Below are 22992 nucleotides of genomic sequence, written 5' to 3'. Positions count from 1 at the left end.
CAGAAGATCCAAAAATAGTAAATACAAAGTCCAAAAAAGTCCAAAAGAAAGCAAAGTACAAAAGCCACAAAGACATAGGCAAGGAACATGGAAAAGAGGTGTCAGGTGATAACAGCACAAAGACTCCGTGACTAGGGACCAAACTGAGGAAGTATTTATACACAGGGAAATTAAGAAACTGGGCGGGGCAGGAAATAAAGAACAGGTGGGGGTGAAAGGCACATGGAAACAGGCAATCAAAACAAACACAAAACACAGAAGTGGTGGCGGCCTCTAGAGGCCAAAACAAACATGACAAGATAAAGCAATAACAGCGGCCTCTAGAGGCCAAGACAGTCCCCAGTCCTAACAGGTGCAGTGAGAATCACATTTATAACTTTTCATTTCTATTCAGCTTGACCTCATGCCATCATGAGATCATTGTTGATTAATGATTGTGCTTTTAATATAATAATAATAATAATAATAATAATAATAATAATAATAATTTTAGAAGAAAGCATTTATCCCTTTTTTTTAATCGGTCTGTAGGTTTATATTTCTGGTTAGTGTTAAAAGTACAGGTATTTTACTGTAGGATGTTACAGATGTATGGCATGCTTTAGTATTATTACTGCTGTAAATTAATCAAAGTCAAATTTATACATGGTATTGGTAAATTCTTATCTCTTCATGTAAATATGTAGACCTGTAGATATGTATATTTGTATATATTAGATTGCTAAGATTAGTAAGCTTATAATTGTTAATAATTTTAAGATTAAGGATTAGCACATGACAGACAAGTATATAAAATTGTTCTATGAAAGTTGCGCATGCCCCCACCACCTTCCATGGTCTCGTGTGTGTTATTCCACTTATACCACAGTGATTTGACAACAATAGCAAGGTTTCATTTGTTAATGATGCATCGCACGTTTTATTTATTGGTGGATTTCTGAAAGTGGAAAAGAAACTGAGATTAAAACTGAAAGTCCATTCATGAATGTTAAATTAATGTCTTCTAACAAAAAAGTCATCTCAACAATTATTAGAATTCAGGGATGAGAGTTTTCTGCTTTTCGGCGGATTTCCGCTTTTTCTGAGTAAAGATCGAACTTTTTATATTATGCCAAATCCGTTTAGAATTTTTTTTTCATTTATTGAGGGGGGGGTTGGGGTATGTTCCTTCGTGATACTCAAGTGTAATTCATTCCTACGACGATGTTACATGTTTATATTTTCGCCATCTTTAGTCTCACTAAGTCTCGTGGTAGAAAACGTGTTATCTACAGTGTAATTGGCCAAAACATCGATGGCGAGAGCATGATAGCCAATCACAAGTTCTTAGAAAAGTACCCACATCCGTTCTATTTTATCGAAACTTGCAACTTGCACATGTTCATCGTCGCTGCTCTTCAAAAATACGTTTCTCTTTCGGATTGGCTTTTTTACTCAACATGCCTCAATTTACTCAGTTAATACATTGAACATGTATATGATTGATAGTCAGTAAATCTGAATTAATGCTGATAGTTTTAAAAACTTAAATATTTCAAAAGACTTTTTGAAGAAATCATATGCAACTAATGACATAGGGAGAAAAGGTCAGTCTCATCTCATCTCATTATCTCTAGCCGCTTTATCCTTCTACAGGGTCGCAGGCAAGCTGGAGCCCATCCCAGCTGACTACGGGCGAAAGGCGGGGTACACCCTGGACAAGTCGCCAGGTCATCACAGGGCTGACACATAGACACAGACAACCATTCACACTCACATTCACACCTATGGTCAATTCAGAGTCACCAGTTAACCTAACCTGCATGTCTTTGGACTGTGGGGGAAACCGGAGCACCCGGAGGAAACCCACGCAGACACGGGGAGAACATGCAAACTCCACACAGAAAGGCCCTCGCCAGCCCCGGGGCTTGAACCCAGGACCTTCTTGCTGTGAGGCGACAGCGCTAACCACTACACCACCGTGCCGCCCCCAAAAGGTCAGTCACCCTAAGAAATTTTATTTAATATATGAACATTTTGATAATGGATAGAACTTAAGTTTAATGTGAATTCAGTTTGTCATTTTTGTTGATCATGAATTATAACCATACCCTTGAATGTAGAATGTGATTTTATTTTGAATTCAAACAATACTCCTATTGATTTGATACACATTTTCATGTAACTATATAAAAAAGACAACAGATTTTTTTATCTACTACAGCTCAGATTGCAGGAAAAGTGGTTTGTAAGGCCTTATTTTTCAAAATTTTCCTGGGGGGGTATCCCTCCCAGACCCCCCTGGTTGGCTTCAGGCACCTTCGGCGCCCTCGCAGACCTTTATCTTGTTTTCTGCTTTTTTTGATGACCACCCACTCTCATCCCTGAGAATTACTTTGTTAAACAAATATCTGTTTATTATTAGTATTGGATTATGTCTGCCCGGGGTATGAGCTGTTATAGATTTAATGACAATATATTAGATTGAGTGTGTTAATATTAACCTATGGTTACAGCCAGAACTACTTTTTATAAATTATAGTAAGCGAATGCAAACCTTTATCCAATTAGATTTGAGCATTTGCTGTAGTATAAAGTTTACTAATATCTCATCTCATTATCTCTAGCCGCTTTATCCTTCTACAGGGTCGCAGGCAAGCTGGAACCTATCCCAGCTGACTACGGGCGAAAGGCGGGGTACACCCTGGACAAGTCGCCAGGTCATCACAGGGCTGACACATAGACACAGACAACCATTCACACCTACGGTCAATTCAGAGTCACCAGTCAACCTAACCTGCATGTCTTTGGACTGTAGGGGAAACCGGAGCACCCGGAGGAAACCCACACGGACACGGGGAGAACATGCAAACTCCGCACAGAAAGGCCCTCGCTGGCCACGGGGCTCGAACCCAAGACCTTCTTGCTGTGAGGCGACAGCGCTAACCACTACACCACCGTGCCACCTCTTACTAATATCTAATAAATATATTTGTTATGATTGGATTTTTTTGCAATAAATTAATCAATAAATTCTTTCTACTCAACACTCAAGTCTCAAGTGTCTCTTTTCTTATTATGCACTATAACCATTTCTCATTGGTTTCACATATAATTACAGAGTAGAAGAAATACACCTTGTTCTTTAACCTTGTGTTCAGAATTACAACCCCGATTCCAAAAAAGTTGGGACAAAGTACAAATTATAAATAAAAATGGAATGCAATGATGTGGAAGTTTCAAAATTCCATATTTTATTCAGAATAGTTATAGATGACATATCAAATGTTTAAACTGAGAAAATGTATCATTTAAAGAGAAAAATTAGGTGATTTTAAATTTCATGACAACAACACATCTCAAAAAAGTTGGGACAAGTTGCTCAAGTTTAGGGATAGGCATGTTAACCCATTCTTCTCTAATGTAGGATTCTAGTTGCTCAACTGTCTTAGGTCTTTTTTGTCGTATCTCCCGTTTTATAATGCGCCAAATGTTTTCTATGGGTGAAAGATCTGGACTGCAGGCTGGCCAGTTCAGTATCCGGACCCTTATTCTATGCAGCAATGATGCTGTAATCGATGCAGTATGTGGTTTGACACTGTCATGTTGGAAAATGCAAGGTCTTCCCTGAAAGAGACGTCGTCTGGATGGGAGCATATGTTGCTCTAGAACCTGGATATACCTTTCAGCATTGATGGTGTCTTTCCAGATGTGTAAGCTGCCCATGCCACAAGCACTAATGCAACCCCATACCATCAGAGATGTAGGCTTCTGAACTGAGCGCTGATAACAACTTGGGTTGTCCTTCTCCTCTTTAGTCCGAATGACACGGCGTCCCTGATTTCCATAAAGAACTTCAAATTTTGATTCGTCTGACCACAGAACAGTTTTCCACTTTGCCACAGTCCATTTTAAATGAGCCTTGGCCCAGAGAAGACGTCTGCGCTTCTGGATCATGTTTAGATATGGCTTCTTCTTTGAACTATAGAGTTTTAGCTGGCAACGGCGGATGGCACAGTGAATTGTGTTCACAGATAATGTTCTCTGGAAATATTCCTGAGCCCATTTTGTGATTTCCAATACAGAATCATGCCTGTATGTGATGCAGTGCCGTCTAAGGGCCCGAAGATCACGGGCACCCAGTATGGTTTTCCGGCCTTGACCCTTACGCACAGAGATTCTTCCAGATTCTCTGAATCTTTTGATGATATTATGCACTGTAGATGATGATATGTTCAAACTCTTTGCAATTTTACACTGTCGAACTCCTTTATGATATTGCTCCACTATTTGTTGGCGCAGAATTAGGGGGATTGGTGATCCTCTTCCCATCTTTACTTCTGAGAGCCGCTGCCACTCCAAGATGCTCTTTTTATACCCAGTCATGTTAATGACCTATTGCCAATTGAGTTGCAATTTGGTCCTCCAACTGTTCCTTTTTTGTACCTTTAACTTTTCCAGCCTCTTACTGCCCCTGTCCCAACTTTTTTGAGTTGTGTTGCTGTCATGAAATTTCAAATGAGCCAATATTTGGCATGACATTTAAAAATGTCTCACTTTTCTCATCATCTCTAGCCGCTTTATCCTTCTACAGGGTCGCAGGCAAGCTGGAGCCTATCCCAGCTGACTATGGGCGAAAGGCATGGTACACCCTGGACAAGTCGCCAGGTCATCACAGGGCTGACACATAGACACAGACAACCATTCACACTCACATTCACACCTACGGTCAATTTAGAGTCACCAGTTAACCTAACCTGCATGTCTTTGGACTGTGGGGGAAACCGGAGCACCCGGAGGAAACCCACGCAGACACGGGGAGAACATGCAAACTCCGCACAGAAAGGCCCTCGCCGGCCACGGGGCTCGAACCCAGACCTTCTTGCTGTGAGGCGACAGCGCTAACCACTACACCACCCATGTCTCACTTTTGACATTTGATATTTTGTCTATGTTCTATTGTGAATACAATATCAGTTTTTGAGATTTGTAAATTATTGCATTCCATTTTTATTTACAATTTGTACTTTGTCCCAACTTTTTTGGAATCGGGGTTGTAATTCCACTGATTTCTTCTCACAAGCAAATACATTCTAGTCAACAGTCTAAACCTGTTAAATCAATATAATCTGGTGGTGTTTTGGTGCCAAATAAACAACAAATAAATAAAATGGATAAATAAGAGGTGAATCTCAAGGTGCACTTTTGTTGTTTAGAGTTCAGAGTTCATTTTCACAAGTGATTGCAGCTAGTTTATTAGATTACAGGTGAAACTTAAACGAATGCACCATGAGTAAGAAACTGAATTCAGGATGGTTTAGATAACCAGTTTCCATGTCCTTTCTACAACATTTCCTAATTTATGAAAATGTCTTGGATGTTTAATTTTTTTTTTTTTGGGTTATACTACTTAAATCAAAGGCCAGACTTTTGCTGTAAAATTAACCAAAATTTTACATTAACAAATTAACAGCAAACTATTTGCCTTTATTTTATGACCATTAAATATGTGATGTTATTATACATTAAAGATAATTGTACAGTGTGTTTTATGGTAAAATGTCGGCAGCTGTGGTTGCTGGAGATGTAATGAATAAACACATGGTATTGCTGTTATCTAAATATCAGCATTTTTCTATAACTACAGCCATTTTACTGTGAAATACTGGCAAAACCTGTAAAAGTATTTTCTGTAAATAAACAGCAATTACAACTCACAAATTACTACAGTGCTGTTAAATACATGTCACTTAGACCTATTGTCAAATAAATTTAAATTCATGTTTAGCTCACACACCTCAATGGAAAATTAACTTATACAGAGAAATAAGAATGGAAGATTTTATTTCTTTCAGAACCGTGCCATAAGGGGTGTGTGTGTGTGTGTGTGCTATTATAAAGCAATTCAGCTTCGTATTATTGGGGCCAGAACAGCAACAACCTTGTAAAAACACCACCAGGATGAAAGAAACTAATCAAGAACAAGGTGAGACTGGTCAAGTAACCCAAACATCAGGTCTCAACAATCTATCAGAAGGAAGGAGCAGATGCGCGCATGTGCGCGCACACACATGCTCCACCTATCCAACCACCATCATGGTTGTCTTTTTGAATAACACCAACTAACTCCTGCAACTAGGTCCAGTATATAGTCTCATCTCATTATCTCTAGCCACTTTATCCTTCTACAGGGTCGCAGGCAAGCTGGAGCCTATCCCAGCTGACCACGGGCGAAAGGCGGGGCACACCCTGGACAAGTCGCCAGGTCATCACAGGGCTGACACATAGACACAGACAACCATTCACACCTACGGTCAATTTAGAGTCACCAGTTAACCTAACCTGCATGTCTTTGGACTGTGGGGGAAACCGGAGCACCCGGAGGAAACCCACGCGGACACGGGGAGAACATGCAAACTCCACACAGAAAGGCCCTCGCCGGCCCCGGGGCTCGAACCCAGGACCTTCTTGCTGTGAGGCGACAGCGCTAACCACTACACCACCGTGCCGCCCCCCAGTATATAGTATTGTGCAAAAGTCTTAGACACATGTAAAGAAATGCTGTAGACCAAATATGGCTTAAAAATAATGAAACGTTTCAACATTTAAAAAAAAAAAAATACTATCAACAGCAGTAAGCCATAATAAATGAGACAAAGTCAATATGGTGTGAGACAACCCTTTGCTTAAAAAAAAGTGCCACAGTTGTAGTTGTCAAGATTAGCAAAATGTTTCCAGACGACACTGAATAACTCAGCCAAGTTTCATCATCCCTTCTAAGTCTGTTTTCTGATTGGCTTACTGTGGCCATGAAAAAAAAAAAAACTCTTCTTCCCTCAATTTTGTGACAAACATCTCAAACTTTATGTACTGTGCAACCTGGAAATAACACTCTTCAGTATTGTGGTATGAACGTCCTAAATTTAAAGAAATAGATCTATCCTAGGGCGGCATGGTGGTGTAGTGGTTAGTGCCTCACAGCAAGAAGGTCCGGGTTCGAACCCCGTGGCCGGCGAGGGCCTTTCTGTGCAGAGTTTGCATGCCCTCCACGTGGGTTTCCTCCGGGTACTCTGGTTTCCCCTACAGTCCAAAGACATGTAGGTTAGGTTAACTGGTGACTCTAAATGGACCGTGAGTGTGAATGGTTGTCTATGTATCAGCCCTGTGATGACCTGGCGACTTGTCCAGGGTGTACCCTGCCTTTTGCCCATAGTCAGCTGGGATAGGCTCCAGCTTGCCTGCGACCCTGTAGAACAGGATAAAGTGGCTAGAGATAATGAGATCTATCCCATAGTTTAATCTCAAGTTTATACAGAACTTATCCATTTACTATAGGTGTGGCAGCCTGGAAAAAACCCTTCACATGGTCAAATTTGGACATTTTCTACAACCCCAATTCCCCCCCAAAATTGGGACACTTTAAAACAAATAAAAACAGAATGTGATGATTTGCAAATCATGGAAACCCTATATTTCATTGAAAATAGTATAACAGCAACATATTAAATGTTGAAACTGAGAAATGTTATTGTTTTTTGAAAAAATATATGCTCATTTTGAACTTGAGGTCAGCAACACATTTCAGAAAAGTTGGGACAGTGTCAACAAAAGACTGAAAAATGCTTAAAAAAACATAATTTGGTTAATTGGCAACTGGTCAGTAACAAGATTAAAAAAATAGCATCCCAGAGAGGTGGAGTCTCTCAGAAGTAAAGATGGGGAGAGGTTCACTGCTCTGTGAAAGACTTTGTAGGCAAACAGTGCAACAATTTAAGAATAAAGTTCCTCAGTGTAAAATTTCAAAGAATTTGGGGATCACATCATCTATGGCACATAATATCATGAAAAGATTCAGAGAATCTGGAGAAATCTCTGTATGCAAGAGACAAGGCTAAAAACTGACATTGGATGTCTGTGACCTTCAGGCCCTCAGGCGACACTGTATTAAAAGCAGACACGTGTCTGTAGTGGAAATCACTGTATGGGCTCAGGAACACTTGAGGAAACCATAATCTGTGAAAACAGTTCATTACTGCATCCACAAATGCAAGTTAAAACCAGATATAAACAATATCCAGTGTAACAAGCATTCTAGGTGGGTGGAGCACAGAAGCACGGCAGGCCAGTACTGAGTTCTCAATCACTCTTTTATTGACAGCTTTTCAGCTTCTACACATTTATTCATATATATTTATACTGTATACACACACACACACACACACATGTTCTGGTCAGGAGAGAGCCCGCTCTGCTCTCGCTCTCCTCCTTAAATAGGGCGCGGTCACTAGGGAAGACACACAAACACATTAATCAACCTCAGGTGCAGTGATTCTGCCACTTACCTTCCCTGACTCCGCCCTCCAGTCACAGACCGATGCTTGACCACTCCCCCACTGCCACATACCCCCACTGTCCGACTCAGGCCGGGCAGCTGTCCGGCCTGCAGCCAACTCCCCCCCCCTTGACGGGAGAGGAAGTCCGCCACAACCATCTGTGCCCCCGGCCTGTGGACCACCTTGAAGTTAAAGGGTTGGAGTGCCAGATACCAACGGGTGATCCGCGCGTTGGCATCCTTCATGCGGTGGAGTCACTGGAGGGGTGCGTGGTCCGAACAGAGGGTGAAAGGGCGTCCCAGCAGGTAGTAACGGAGGGCGAGGACCGCCCACTTGATGGCCAGGCACTCCTTCTCTATGGTGCTGTAGCGCCCCTCACGCACTGACAGCTTACGACTTATGTACAGCACTGGGCGATCCTCCCCCTCCACCTCCTGGGACAAAACTGCCCCCAGCCCTTTGTCTGACGTGTCCGTCTGCAATATAAAATGGAGAGAAAAGTCAGGGGAGTGGAACAGTGGCCCCCCACACAGTGCAGCCTTTATCTCAGAAAAAGCCTGCTGGCATTGCTCCATTCACTGGACCAGATCCGGTGCCCCCTTTTTAGTCAGATCAGTCACCGGGCTGGTGACGTCCGAATAATTAGGTATAAACCTACGATAATAGCCAGCCAGTGCCAGGAACTGTCTCACCCCCTTTTTGGTCTTGGGCCTCGGGCAGGCCGCAATCGCTGTCATCTTGTTAATTTGGGGACGCACCTGCCCATTGCCCCAGTGGAAGCCCAGATACCGTACTTCCACCCGCCCAATCGCACACTTCTTCGGGTTGGCTGTGAGACCCGCCCGCCTCAGTGACCTAAGGACGGCCCTCGTGTTGTAGGTGCTGCGGCCAGTCATTACTATAAATAATGATGTCGTCAGGGTACGCAGCAGCATAGGTGGCATGGGGGTGGAGGATCCTATCCATCAGCCGCTGAAATGTAGTGGGCACCCCAAACAGCCCAAAAGGAAGTGTGACAAAATGGTGTAAGCCGAACGGTGTGGAAAAGGCCGTTTTTTTCTCGGGATAATGGAGTCAAGGGGATCTGCCAATAACCCTTTGTCAAATCCAGTGTTGAGTAAAAGCGAGCCATGCCTAGTCGATCGAGCAACTCATCAATACGAGGCATTGGGTACGCGTCGAATTTAGACACCGTGTTGACTTTTCTATAGTCTACACAGAATCGGACCGACCCGTTGGCCTTGGGTACCAAGACCACCGGACTGCTCCAGTCACTGTGGGACTCCTCGACAATGCCCATTTCGAGCATGGTCTCGAGTTCTTCCCAAACCACCTTTTTCTTGTGTTCGGGTAGTCTGTAAGGGCAGCTACGCACTACCACCCCCCGGGGCGTCTCAATGTGGTGTTCTATGAGGTGGGTGCGGCCGGGTAGGGGAGAGAACACGTCAGAAAATTCTGTTTGGAACCGGGCGACCTCCACGAACTGGGTCGGTGAGAGGTGGGCTCCACAGGGGACCGGAGCGGTGGGTGATGCCAATTTTCCCTTTTGAACCTCCGGCCCCAGCTCCGCCTTCTCAGGAACCACCGACACCAGCGCCACGGGGACCTCCTCGCTCCAACGTTTTAACAGATTGAGGTGGTATACCTGTAATGCCCCACCCCTGTCCATTCGCCTCACCTCATAGTCGACGTCCCCGACTCGCCGTGTGACCTCAAAGGGTCCTTGCCACCTGGTGATTAATTTAGAGCTTGATGTGGGCAATAGTACGAGTACTTTATCTCCCGGTGCAAACTCCCTGAGGCACGTACCCTTGTTGTACAGGCGGGTTTGTCATTCTTGGGCCTGCCGCAAATTCTCCTGAGTTAGGTGGGCGAGTGTGTGGAGTTTTGCGCGCAGATCAATAACGTATTGGATTTCATTTTTACTTTGTGAAGGTCCCTCCTCCCAATTTTCCCTCAGCACATCTAGAATGTCACGTGGCTTACGCCCATATAACAATTCAAACGGGGAGAACCCCATGGAGGCTTGTGGGACCTCTCACACTGAAAACAACAAGGGTTCGAGCCACTTATCCCAATTACGTGCGTCCTCACTTACAAATTTTTTAATTATATTTTTGAGGGTGCGATTGAACCGTTCAACTAAACCTTCCGTTTGTGGGTGATACACGCTGGTGCGGATCGGCTTAATACCCAACAACCTATACAGTTCCTTTAGTGTACGTGACATAAACGCGGTGCCTTGGTCAGTCAGAATCTCTTTCGGGATTCAAACTCGGGAGATAACGCGGAACAGCGCCTCCGCAATACTGCGTGCTGAGATATTGCGAAGAGGCACTGCTTCTGGATATCGCGTTGCATAGTCCACTAGAACTAATATAAAGCGGTACCCTTGTGTTGACCGATCTAACGGCCCGACGAGATCCATCCCAATTCTTTCGAACAGGGTCTCAATTAATGGGAGAGAGCGCAAAGGCGCTTTTGGAATGGCCGCTGGATTTACTAACTGGCATTCGCGGCACACCGTACACCACCTACGGACATCGCCGCGAATCCCTGGCCAATAGAACCAGGCCATTATTCGGGCTAGTGTTTTATCCTGCCCTAAGTGTCCAGCCATGGGATTAAAGTGAGCTGCCTGGAATACCAATTCCCGGCAGCTCTTCGGAATCAAAAGCTGCATGATTTGCTCTTTAGTTTGAGTGTCCTGCATCACTCGGTATAATCTATCCTTCATAATCGCGAAGTAGGGGAAAGACGGGGTGGTGTCTGGCTGGAGCATTTGTGATGTACAAGTGTTTTTTTTTCATTTTTATTATTTATTCAGTTATTTATTTCCATTGCAATATGTAAATATCCTGGGTTTGGATGGTAATAGCATTTCTATATTTTATTGGGGTGATTTTCTGTTATTCTATGATTACTTGTGCACGGTGGACATTTCTTATAATCATTAGGTTACACCCCACTCGATTTTGGCTCTTGGATAAAGTGCATGAGGGAGACATTCCCGCGAGCTGCAGGTGCCACACGGTGCCTGGCTGATGTCAATTAAAAGTTCATGTGAACAACTTCAGGCGGAGACGTTGTGGCAACACACTCTCGGATGCGCTCGACACAGCTGGACAGCTCTCACTCCAGAGACTCTGGTCTATTTTGGATATTTTTCCCTCGCGTTGGAGTATGCTTTTTGGACTTTTCCCTTCACGGATGCCTCTGGAAACACCACTGCTACTTCAGAGGACATTTAAAGACTGTGAACAGTTCAACGGTCAGGGCAATGGGACCTGCTGACCGGCGCTTGCCTAACGCGAGGCACAAAGGGACCGTGAGATAAATTCTGTGTCCTTTATATTTTATGTTATGAATATGTCTGTATTTTGATGTGGTTTGAAAAGGGAACCTTTTGTTTTGTGACCTAGGCCTAGGGTTTTATGTGTGTAACGTGTTGGGGTTTAGTTTGAACATGTTTCACTTCTGATTAATGGTAAAACTTTTCTATAACCGAATTCGGTGTTGTTGTTTTTTTTTGATAACCTCTCACGTAACACATTTGACCATCGATTACTCTCACTTGGTCAAATGCATGCCACAGAGTCTCGTCTCGTGACTGCTCTAATGGAAAATCCGCGAGGGATTCCCCAAGAGAGAGAGGAGGGGCCAGCGGCTCCTCACTCTGACACGGAGCTGACGTAGACGGCTCTGTGACAGCTGCTCCTGCCAATGCAACACCGGGACCTCCCCTTATTAAACTACTGCAGGACCCACTCTTCACTAGGTGACTCATTAAATCCCGAAATCCCGGCCAATCAGTCCCCAAAATTATAGAGTGGGTGAGGCGAGGATTAACCGCTGCCTTTACTATAAATTTCTCCCCTCGAAACAGAATGTGAACTGACACTAAAGGGTAGCTGTGAACATCCCTGTGCACACACAACACCTTCACCAATTGTGCTCCCCCCAATGCCTCGTCTTGCACCAGGCTTTGGTGGATTGAGGTCTGATTACAGCCGGAATCCACCAAAGCCTGATACATATCCTCTTGGATACTCACTGGTATGCGATACACTCCGGCCCGATCGAGGGCGGCTCCTGGCGTGTCGGGGATCCGGACCACCGCGCCCACCTCCATCGCCGAGCACTGATGCTGGAGGTGCCCCGGCTCCCCACAGCACCAGGACACCGGCCCGGGCTCTCTCTCTGCACCAGTGTTCCGGATATCACTCACCTGAGGGGGGGACAACACAGACACGGAAGTAGGAGAAGATAGGACACCGCGGGTGCGGCGGGCCGGCTGGGGTGGAGCCGGCCCCCGCGGTGGGGGAATGGGGCGAGGGAGAGGAACAGAAGGAGAGAGAGAGAGAGGGGAGGGGAGAAGGGGAGACACGCTGTCCTGCCGTTGGAACGGCCGCCATATGGTCCTCCGCCAGCTCAATGGCCTGATCCAGCGACGCCGGGCGATGGCATTGGACCCACTCCGCGGTTCCCTCTGGAAGTCGAGCAACGAACTGCTCCAGCGCCACCAGATCGATGATCTCCTCAGTGTTGCGGTTGTCGGCCCTCAGCCACCGGCGGCAGGCGTCCCGGAGTTGCTGGCCAAACATGAACGGCCGGCCGACCTCCTCCAGGCGCAGCGTGCGGAAGCACTGCCACTGTTGCTCCAGAGTGCGACCCATGCACTGGAGGACAGCCCTGTGGAGGTCCGCGTAGACCAGCCGGCTGTCGGCTGGGAGCTGTAGCGCGGCCAGCTGTGCTTCGCCCATGAGCAGGGGGAGGAGGCGCGCCGCGCGCTGTTCCACCGGCCAACCCCACACCTCTGCTGCCTGCTCAAAGAGAATGAGGAAGGCCTCTGGGTCGTTGTGCGGGCCTATCTTCGTCAGGGTGAGGTGGGAAGGGCCTGCGGCGGTGGAGGTTTTGGACCCCACCGACGAGAGTAGGTGCCGGAACGCCCGGCGATCTTCCTGCTGCGCCAGCACCAGGGCCTCGAACCTTCGCTCCTGTTCTTCCCAGAGGGCGACCAGCGCCTGGTGCTGGCTCTGTTGGGCCGTGGCGAGGGCATGGACCAGGTCCTTGAAGGGGGAGGACTCCATGGGGCTGTTCTCTCCTGCGCTCCGTCCCGGGTTTCAGCATCACTGTAACAAGCGTTCTAGGTGGGTGGAGCACAGAAGCACGGCAGGCCAGTACTGAGTTCTCAATCACTCTTTTATTGACAGCTTTTCAGCTTCTACACGTTTATTCATATATATGTATATATACACACACACACACACACACACGCCACACACACATGTGTTCTGGTCAGAAGAGAGCCCGGTCTGCTCTCACTCTCCTCCTTAAATAGGGCGCGGTCACTGGGGAAGACACACTAATCAAGGACATTAATCAACCTCAGGTGCAGTGATTCAGCCACTTACCTTCCCTGACTCCGCCCTCTGGTCACAGACCGATGCTTGACCACGCCCCCACTGCCACATCCAGAAACACTGCCACCTTCTCTGGGCACGAGCTCTTTTACGATGGACTGAGGTGAAGTGGAAAATTGTCCGGAGGTCTTACGAATGAAAAGTAGAAATTCTTTTTAGAAATCATGGATACTACATCCTCCCGGCTAAAGAGGAGAGGGACCATCCGGCTTGTCATCACTGCACAGTTCAAAAGCCAGCATCTGTGATGGTATGAGGGGGCATGAGTGCACATTTAACACGGGGGTTCACATTGAACACGGGGGCCCCCCAAGGATGTGTGCTGAGCCCCCTCCTCTTCCGTCTGCTGACCCACGACTGCACACCAACATCCAGCTCTAAGCTCTTCATTAAGTTTGCGGATGACACGACTGTGGTGGGTCTCATCAACAATGGCGATGAGACAATCTACAGGAGTGAGGTGAGCCGCTTGGCCATGTGGTGCAAGGACAACAATCTCCGACTGAATGTGGAGAAGACGAAGGAGATTGTTGTGGACTTCAGGAGAGCGCACACCCAGCATACTCCACTAACTATCAATGGTGCTGCAGTGGAGAGGGTGAGCAGCACCAAGTTTCTGGGTGTGCACATCTCTGAAGACCTGTCCTGGAGCAACAACACCGCATCACTGGCCAAAAAAGCCCAACAACGTCTGTATTTCCTCCGCAAACTGAGGAGAGCAAGAGTCCCAGCCCCCATCATGCACACATTCTACAGAGGCACCATCGAGAACATCCTGACCAGCTGCATCACCATGTGGTACGGCGCCTGCACCGTGTCGTGCTGCAAGACTCTACAGTGCATCGTGAGAGCAGCTGAGAGGATCATTGTCTCTCTCCCTTCTCTTATGGATATCTATAACTCCCGCCTCACCCGCAAAGCCATCAGGATTGCAGGTGACCCCACACACCCATCTCACAGCCTCTTCAGTCTGCTGCCGTCGGGGAGGAGACTGTGGAGTCTCCAGGCCAAAACCAGCAGGCTCAAGGACAGTTTCTTTCACCAGGCGGTCAGGAGGCTCAACTCCCTCCCTGTTCTGCCCCTCCTCCCCCCTCTGCCCCCTGCCACAGATTCTGCCCGCAAACCCCCCTGCCCCCCCTTCAGCATCTGACATGTCACCCTCACAGTCCCCCCCCCCAACACACACACACACACACACACACACACACACACACACACACACACTCTCTCAACGTTCACTGAACTCAGGGACTGCACATTTCACTTTACCTCACTTATTTGCACTATTCCACACTACCTCACCTTAACAGCTATTAGTTTATTGTTTATAGTGCTTATTTCATGTTTACCTGCTATACCTCAAGTGCCCTTGACTGTTTATTTGCTCCAATTTACAGTGGTGCTTGAAAGTTTGTGAACCTTTTAGAATTTTCTATATTTCTGCATAAATAGGACCTAAAACATAATCAGATTGTCACACAAGTCCTAAAAGTAGATAAAGAGAACCCAGTTAAACAAATGAGACAAAAATATTATACTTGGTCATTTATTTATTGAGGAAAATGATCCAGTATTACATATCTGTGAGTGGCAAAAGTATGTGAACCTTTGCTTTCAGTATCTGGTGTGACCCCCTTGTGCAGCAATAACTGCAACTAAACATTTGCGGTAACTGTTGATCAGTCCTGCACACCGGCTTGGAGGAATTTTAGCCCATTCCTCCGTACAGAACAGCTTCAACTCTGGGATGTTGGTGGGTTTCTTCACATGAACTGCTTGCTTCAGGTCCTTCCACAACATTTCGATTGGATTAAGGTCAGGACGTTGACTTGGTCATTCCAAAACATTAACTTTATTCTTCTTTAACTATTCTTTGGTAGAACAACTTGTGTGCTTAGGGTCGTTGTCTTGCTGCATGACCCACATTCTCTTGAGATTCAGTTCATGGACAGATGTCCTGACATTTTCCTTTAGAATTCGCTGGTATAATTCAGAATTCATTGTTCCATCAATGATGGAAAGCCGTTCTGGCCCAGATGCAGCAAAACAGGCCCAAACCATGATACTACCACCACCATGTTTCACAGATGGGATAAGGTTCTTATGCTGGAATGCAGTGTTTTCTTTTCTCCAAACATAATGCTTCTCATTTAAACCAAAAAGTTCTATTTTGGTCTCATCTGTCCACAAAACATTTTTCCAATAGCCTTCTGGCTTGTCCACGTGATCTTTAGTAAACTGCAGACGAGCAGCAATGTTCTTTTTGGAGCAGTGGTTTTCTTCTTGCAACCCTGCCATGCACACCATTGTTGTTCAGTGTTCTCCTAATGGTGGACTCATGAACATTAACATTAGCCAATGTGAGAGAAGCCTTCAGTTGCTTAGAAGTTACCCTGGGGTCCTTTGTGACATCACTGACTACGCCTTGCTCTTGGAGTGATCTTTGTTGGTCGACCACTCCTGGGGAGGGTAACAATGGTCTTGAATTTCCTCCATTCGTACCCAGTCTGTCTGACTGTGGATTGGTGGAGTCCAAACTCTTTAGAGATGGTTTTGTAACCTTTTCCAGCCTGATGAGCATCAACAACGCTTTTTCTGAGGTCCTCAGAAATCTCCTTTGTTCATGCCATGACACACTTCCATAAACGTGTTGTGAAGATCAGACTTTGATAGATCCCTGTTCTTTAAATAAAACAGGGTGCCCACTCACACCTGATTGTCATCCCACTGATTGAAAACACCTGACTCTAATTTCACCTTCAAATTAACTGCTAATCCTAGAGGTTCACATACTTTTGCCACTCACAGATATGTAATATTGGATCATTTTCCTCAATAAATAAATGACCAAGTATAATATTCTTGTCTCATTTGTTTAACTGGGTTCTCTTTATCTACTTTTAGGACTTGTGTGAAAATCTGATGATGTTTTAGGTCATATTTATGCAGAAATATAGAAAATTCTAAAGGGTTCACAAACTTTCAAGCACCACTGTATATGTGTGTGTGTGTGTGTGTGTGTGTATATATGTATGTATATGTATATATATATATATATATATATATATATATATATATATATATATGCTTGTGTGTGTGTGTGTGTGTGTGTATATATATATATATGAGTGTTTAGTCTATGTCTAGTTCTTATCTAGAGTGTTTATACTGTTTATATTGTTTATTTCAGTTATTCTATTTTTATTTATTGCATTGCCTGTTTACACCGTGGGTCAGAGAGGACTGAAATTTCACCTGTGCTGTATGTCGAGCATGTATAGCATATTTGACAATAAAGTTGACTTGACTTGACATGACATGGGTAACTTGCACATCTGGGAAGGCATCATTAATGCTGAATGATATATACACATTTCAGAGCAATATGCTGCCATCCAGACAAAATATTTTTCAGGGAAGGTCTTCCTTCTTTCAGCAAGACAATGCCAAACCGCTTTCTGCACATATTAAAACTGCATGGCTCTGTAGTAAAAGAGTCCTGGTGCTAAACTGGTCTGCCTGCAGTCCAGACCTGTCTCCCATTTAAAACATTTGGCACATTATGAAGCGTAAAATACGGCAGGAGACCCCGAACAACTGAAATTGTATATCAGGCAAGAATGGGACAACATTTCTCTTTCAAAACTACAGCAATGGGTCTCCTTAGCTGGCGTGGATTTAAGGGGGGGGGGGGGGGGGGGGGGCACATCCAGCTTGGATTTAACGGGGTGCGCACCAGGCGTGTACCCCCTCACGTCCAAAAAAAATAAAAATAGTTTTCATACATACCTACTTGGAATTGTGACTTGATTGTATTGCAGACAACTGAGATATGCCTGCTGTTTTTTAATTAATAAACCTAAAAAAATACATAAACAAAATAAATTGTTTTGTGGGACTGAGCTGAAGAATTAATGGTATAAATTAATATTTAATAGTAGGTCCTAGCTTAGTTTTTTTCGCTTGTGACACGAATGCAGTGAAAAGCAAGCTGGGTGAGTCCTGTTGGATTTTAACAGGGTGCGGGAACTTCATGCATCTACATAATAACATACTGTATTCCTGGACTGCACTGTAGACTACATGTAAAGGGTGTGCGTCATCCTTTTATGTTTATGGTATCGTTAACGTGCATGTTCATAAGCCAAAATAATAAGATGCTGCAGCAGGCATACTGCTGTAGGTTGAATTGGGATTAATTAAATTATAAATTATGTAATAATTGATAATTAAATTAATCAATTTATAAATAAAGATCAGTCTCATAAAATCTTAAATTATTAATCTTAACACTCACCGTGAATGGTTACATTCAAGATTAATGGTAGCTCTGTATTAGATGGGAAACCCAGTTGTATACAAAAGCTAAATTCTGAAGGAAAAAGGAGTTCTAAATAGTTGACCTTGTGAATAAACAACAGGAACAAGTAAAATGCAATTCAATTTTATTAGCTTTTATTTGTCTACTACTCACTAATAATAATAAACTCAAAATACATTCAATGTCAGCAAAGGTAATAACAAGACAAAACAATGGAACAATTACACCTGGACTATAAATTTGAGGGAAAGAGAGAGAGAAAGAGATAGAAGAAAAAAGAAAAGAATCCCTTGTGTGCGTGTGTGTGGAGGTGTGTGTGTGACCTAGCTTGTCGTTAGCTAAAACAAAGGAATGTTAGCTAAAACAAAGGAATGTTAGCTAAATAGAACAAAGGATTAGCTCTGTGGCTAATGTGTGCTTTGTGTAGGTATCTGTGGGCAGATGCTAATGACTAGCCACTCTGGCAATGCTTAAACAAAATGGCGGTCAGTGCCTAGGTGTCGTATCACAGGTAACTCAATGAGGGAGGTAACAAAATGGCGTCGGAAAAATGGCGCCTGCAGGCCTAGTCGAGAACACAAGCCTACGAGCTAGCGTATCACCCTGAGGTAGCTAGCAATAAGTTGCTAAGGAGAATCTGACCACGCTACAGCTGGATCCAAACACTGCACTTAACAACAATTTCCAACAGACTATCTAGGCAAAGAACTCAACGCGAGAGAGAGAGAGAGAGAGAGTGAGAGAGAGTGTGTATATGTGTTGGATGGAGAGAACTAGGCCTTGTAGCGGTCTAGCCTCGGAGCTTAAAATAACAAACTTGTCGCTGTGCTGCTAATCAGATAGGGAAGCTAGCAATGGAGTTAAGGAAAGATATCATGCAAGATACCCTGTCTAACAAGTTCAAAGAAAAAAAAAACAGAACCAAAACAAACAATAAAAACAAACAAACACCTTCCGTGTCTGAGCGGGTATGCTAAATAGCTCAAAGCTTAAACATGACCCTAACAACCATCTGAATAAGCTACAAATTAAAAATTTGCCCAAGTGCCTACTCAATGCGATGGAAGTTCTTTCTCCGATGTCCGCGCTGAGGGTCGCAGTCCGAGGAGAGGAGGTTAGCGGCGCGTTGCGTCCAACCGCGGCTAACGAAGCAGGGAGATGAAGGCCTAGCTGGCCCACGGTGCTTCAGGAGAAACCTCCGGTGATGCGTCGACGAGGAAAAGGCTGAGAGGAGCGAAGCTGTCCGCAAATGCCTCTTAGCGTGGAAAACTACTTAACTGTAGTTAAACTTTGCAAAGGTTTAGAATCAAAACCACTATATCGCTGAAACTTAGCGGGTCGTTCAAAAGTTCGGCCGAAACTAATTTGAACAGGCTGTTCTCAGACAATAGCGGTTAGTCTCAACACTGTAGGCGAGCGTGCCTACAGTCCGTCCGACCACTCCAGTAGTCAGAACATGAGAGGACGAATCGAGGCGCTCTCGATACAGGTAAAGCAGTTCCACTTTACGTCACATCCGGGTGGAGCGCGCAAGGAATTGTGGGATCGTTATAGGGGGCGCTGGCGAGTTACCAACACTGCATACACACGTGTCGGCTGTCCGGCTACTGCTTGTGTTCATTAATAGGGTATCCCTGTATTTACTATACTCTGTGTATGTACATGGTACATGTGCCATTTTGGGGGTGAGACTCACTTTGATTTTTACGACAGCAGTTGGACAGGTCTGTGAGAGATGTTGATTTTTGCAACTGCTCTAAAGAAAATCTGCTTGAAAACCCCTGAGTCTTGGGAACTAAGACTTATTATAGGACTTGTTCACATGCAACCCACACCATCATTGTATCATTCTCTCAGTCTATTAGACTCAGGAGCTCAGATTGCAGTTCCTGACTTTGTATTACAGACATGCAGCTCTTGCAGTCTGTGTTTATAGTTATCTCGGTATTAAGCTCTAGCTTAAGTGGCCACTTACATTATTTCAGTTTACCTGGGTATGTTCACTGTCTTAGATGTACATTGAATGTCCTGAGCAGGAGCTCAGATTCCAGTTGCTAAAATAGTAATAATTTATTGATAGAAGGTGTTTTGTGGTCAGTGTACTACACTGTAGTGTGTCATGTGGTAATGCATTATATGACAATGAAACATTCATAAATATTACCATATGTCCATTGTGCACGGGCGATTGCTCTAAGACAACGAGGGAGGCTCAGCCTCCTCTAAAAATGACGAACATCGTGTAGGATGCATTGCGCTAGGCTTATGTTATAGCCGACCTTATAACATTGCTATTTCAGATCCAGAATCATAGAAATATATGTGCTCAACCCAACTACAGTGCAAAATCATTCCGTTATAACTTTCCCCAGTTCGCCTAATGTGTGCGTGAGTTTTTCCCCCTCGTGACAGCACGATGCAGCCCAGCCTCAGTGGATTGGGAGCTATGTGCTTGTCAATCTCAAAATGCAAGACGATTATTGGACAAATACTGCGAAAATGCCCGCCCACGGAGTCTCACGGACTCCCAGCCTCAATGGACTTCAACGGCATTTGGGAGCGATGCGCTTTTCAATCTCAAAATGCAAGACGGTTATTGGACAAATACTGCGAAAATGCCTGCCTACGGACTCCGAGCCTCACATGGGAAGGACATGGCAGTTTCCGCGAGGAGACTGGTGATTGGTGAAAGCGGACGGATATTTTCTTTGATTGAAAGCTCGTTTCAACTATAGACAGGCAGCACAGTGTTGCCAGATTGGGCGGTTTTAAGTGCATTTTGGCGGGTTTTGAACATATTTTGGGCTGGATAATGTCATCAGTATCTGGCAACATCAGTTCAGTCCCATGCGGATTCGCAAGTGCTGTGGTGTATTGTAAGAGATCGGCTTACATTTCAATTTCATTCATTACATATGGTTTCTACCAGCTTTTTTAGTTTGTATATATTTTCATTGTAAATAAAGTGTAAATATAGTGTCAAGTTTGCTATCTTAGTTCCAGAAATTTCGTTTATTTGAGTGACTGAACTTGAACTTGAGGGGGCTAGTCAGCTAGCAAGAAAGCTGCGCACAGATGCCAAGCATTGCTGATTTAATTTTGGCGAAGCCATTTGCCAGTCTTCCTTTCGAGGAAAAAATTAAAATTAAAAAGCAGAGTAGACCAACGCCTCAAATTGACTTGGTGAAAAAGGTAGGGAATAATACTCGTTCCTTTCAGCTCTCCTGGTACGAGAAAGTGAATTGGCTAACAGCAAGTGACCCACATCAACAACAGTAAATAGGCTACTTTAGTAATATGTCATGGATGGACCAAAAGGATAGAATCTATTTAAAATGTTTATGCTGAGTATATTATATTGGAATATATGTTTTTCTGGATATGAATTAAACACCGCTAGAATTTGGAAAACATTTTTAAACAACAACACAGCCGAGGTCAATTTTTAAACAACATGCCACAATTTTAAAATATAAAATGTTAAAATATACCCCCCCAACACCACCACCATCATGTATATTGGACAGTAGGCTAATGGGCCAAAAGAACCTGATATTTCACAGTTTGTGACGCTGCCAACAATCAGCCAGATCAGAGGCAAGAGTATGGGCAAAATTGATGTGTTTTTTCTTTTAAAATCTGGAAATATCGTAACCGACCAGCCTCCCCTGTTTGAAAGACTACCAGCCGCCACTGCCATTGTGATTATGTTCTACGGATATAACTGCAACTCTGACAATATCATTTTCATTTTCAGTGACTAATGAAATGGTTTTGAAAGTTCCTATTTTTAAAACATACTTTTGATATGGTAATTTTCTTGAAGAGATTTCATTTACAACATGTCTCTGACAGCGCCGGGCATTTAAAAACTGAAGAGCTTCCAGGGGCCTCCCTGGCCTTGCTGGGTTAAACCCCCCCATTTTCCTGGATCTGCCCCTGTACTGATTTACAACCCCGATTCCAAAAAAGTTGGGACAAATAAAAACGGAATGCAATGATGTGGAAGTTTCAAAATTCCATATTTTATTCAGAATAGAACATAGATGACATATCAAATGTTTAAACTAGAAAATGTATCATTTAAAGAGAAAAATTAGGTGATTTTAAATTTCATGACAACAACACATCTCAAAAAAGTTGGGACAAGGCCATGTTTACCACTGTGAGACATCCCCTTTTCTCTTTACAACAGTCTGTAAACGTCTGGGGACTGAGGAGACAAGTTGCTCAAGTGTAGGGATAGGAATGTTAACCCATTCTTGTCTAATATAGGATTCTAGTTGCTCAACTGTCTTAGGTCTTTTTTGTCGTATCTTCCATTTTATGATGCGCCAAATGTTTTCTATGGGTGAAAGATCTGGACAGCAGGCTGGCCAGTTCAGTACCGGACCCTTCTTCTATGCAGCCATGATGCTGTAATCGATGCAGTATGTGGTTTGGCATTGTCATGTTGGAAAATGCAAGGTCTTCCCTGAAAGAGACGTCGTCTGGATGGGAGCATATGTTGCTCTAGAACCTGGATATACCTTTCAGCATTGATGGTGTCTTTCCAGATGTGTAAGCTACCCTTGCCACATGCACGAATGCAACCCCATACCATCAGAGATGCAGGCTTCTGAACTGAGCGCTGATAACAACTTGGGTTGTCCTTCTCCTCTTTAGTCCAAATGACACGGCGTCCCTGATTTCCATAAAGAACTTCAGATTTTGATTCGTCTGACCACAGAACAGTTTTCCACTTTGCCACAGTCCATTTTAAATGAGCCTTGGCCCAGAGAAGACGTCTGCGCTTCTGGATCATGTTTCGATACGGTTTCTTCTTTGAACTATAGAGTTTTAGCTGGCGACGGCAGATGGCACAGTGAATTTTCACAGATAACATTCTCTGAAAAAATATTCCTGAGCCCATTTTGTGATTTCCAATACGGAAGCA

Source organism: Neoarius graeffei, chromosome 9 (assembly GCF_027579695.1).
Source record: "Neoarius graeffei isolate fNeoGra1 chromosome 9, fNeoGra1.pri, whole genome shotgun sequence".
NCBI lineage: Eukaryota > Metazoa > Chordata > Actinopteri > Siluriformes > Ariidae > Neoarius > Neoarius graeffei.
Note: the sequence above shows the minus strand (reverse complement) of the source record.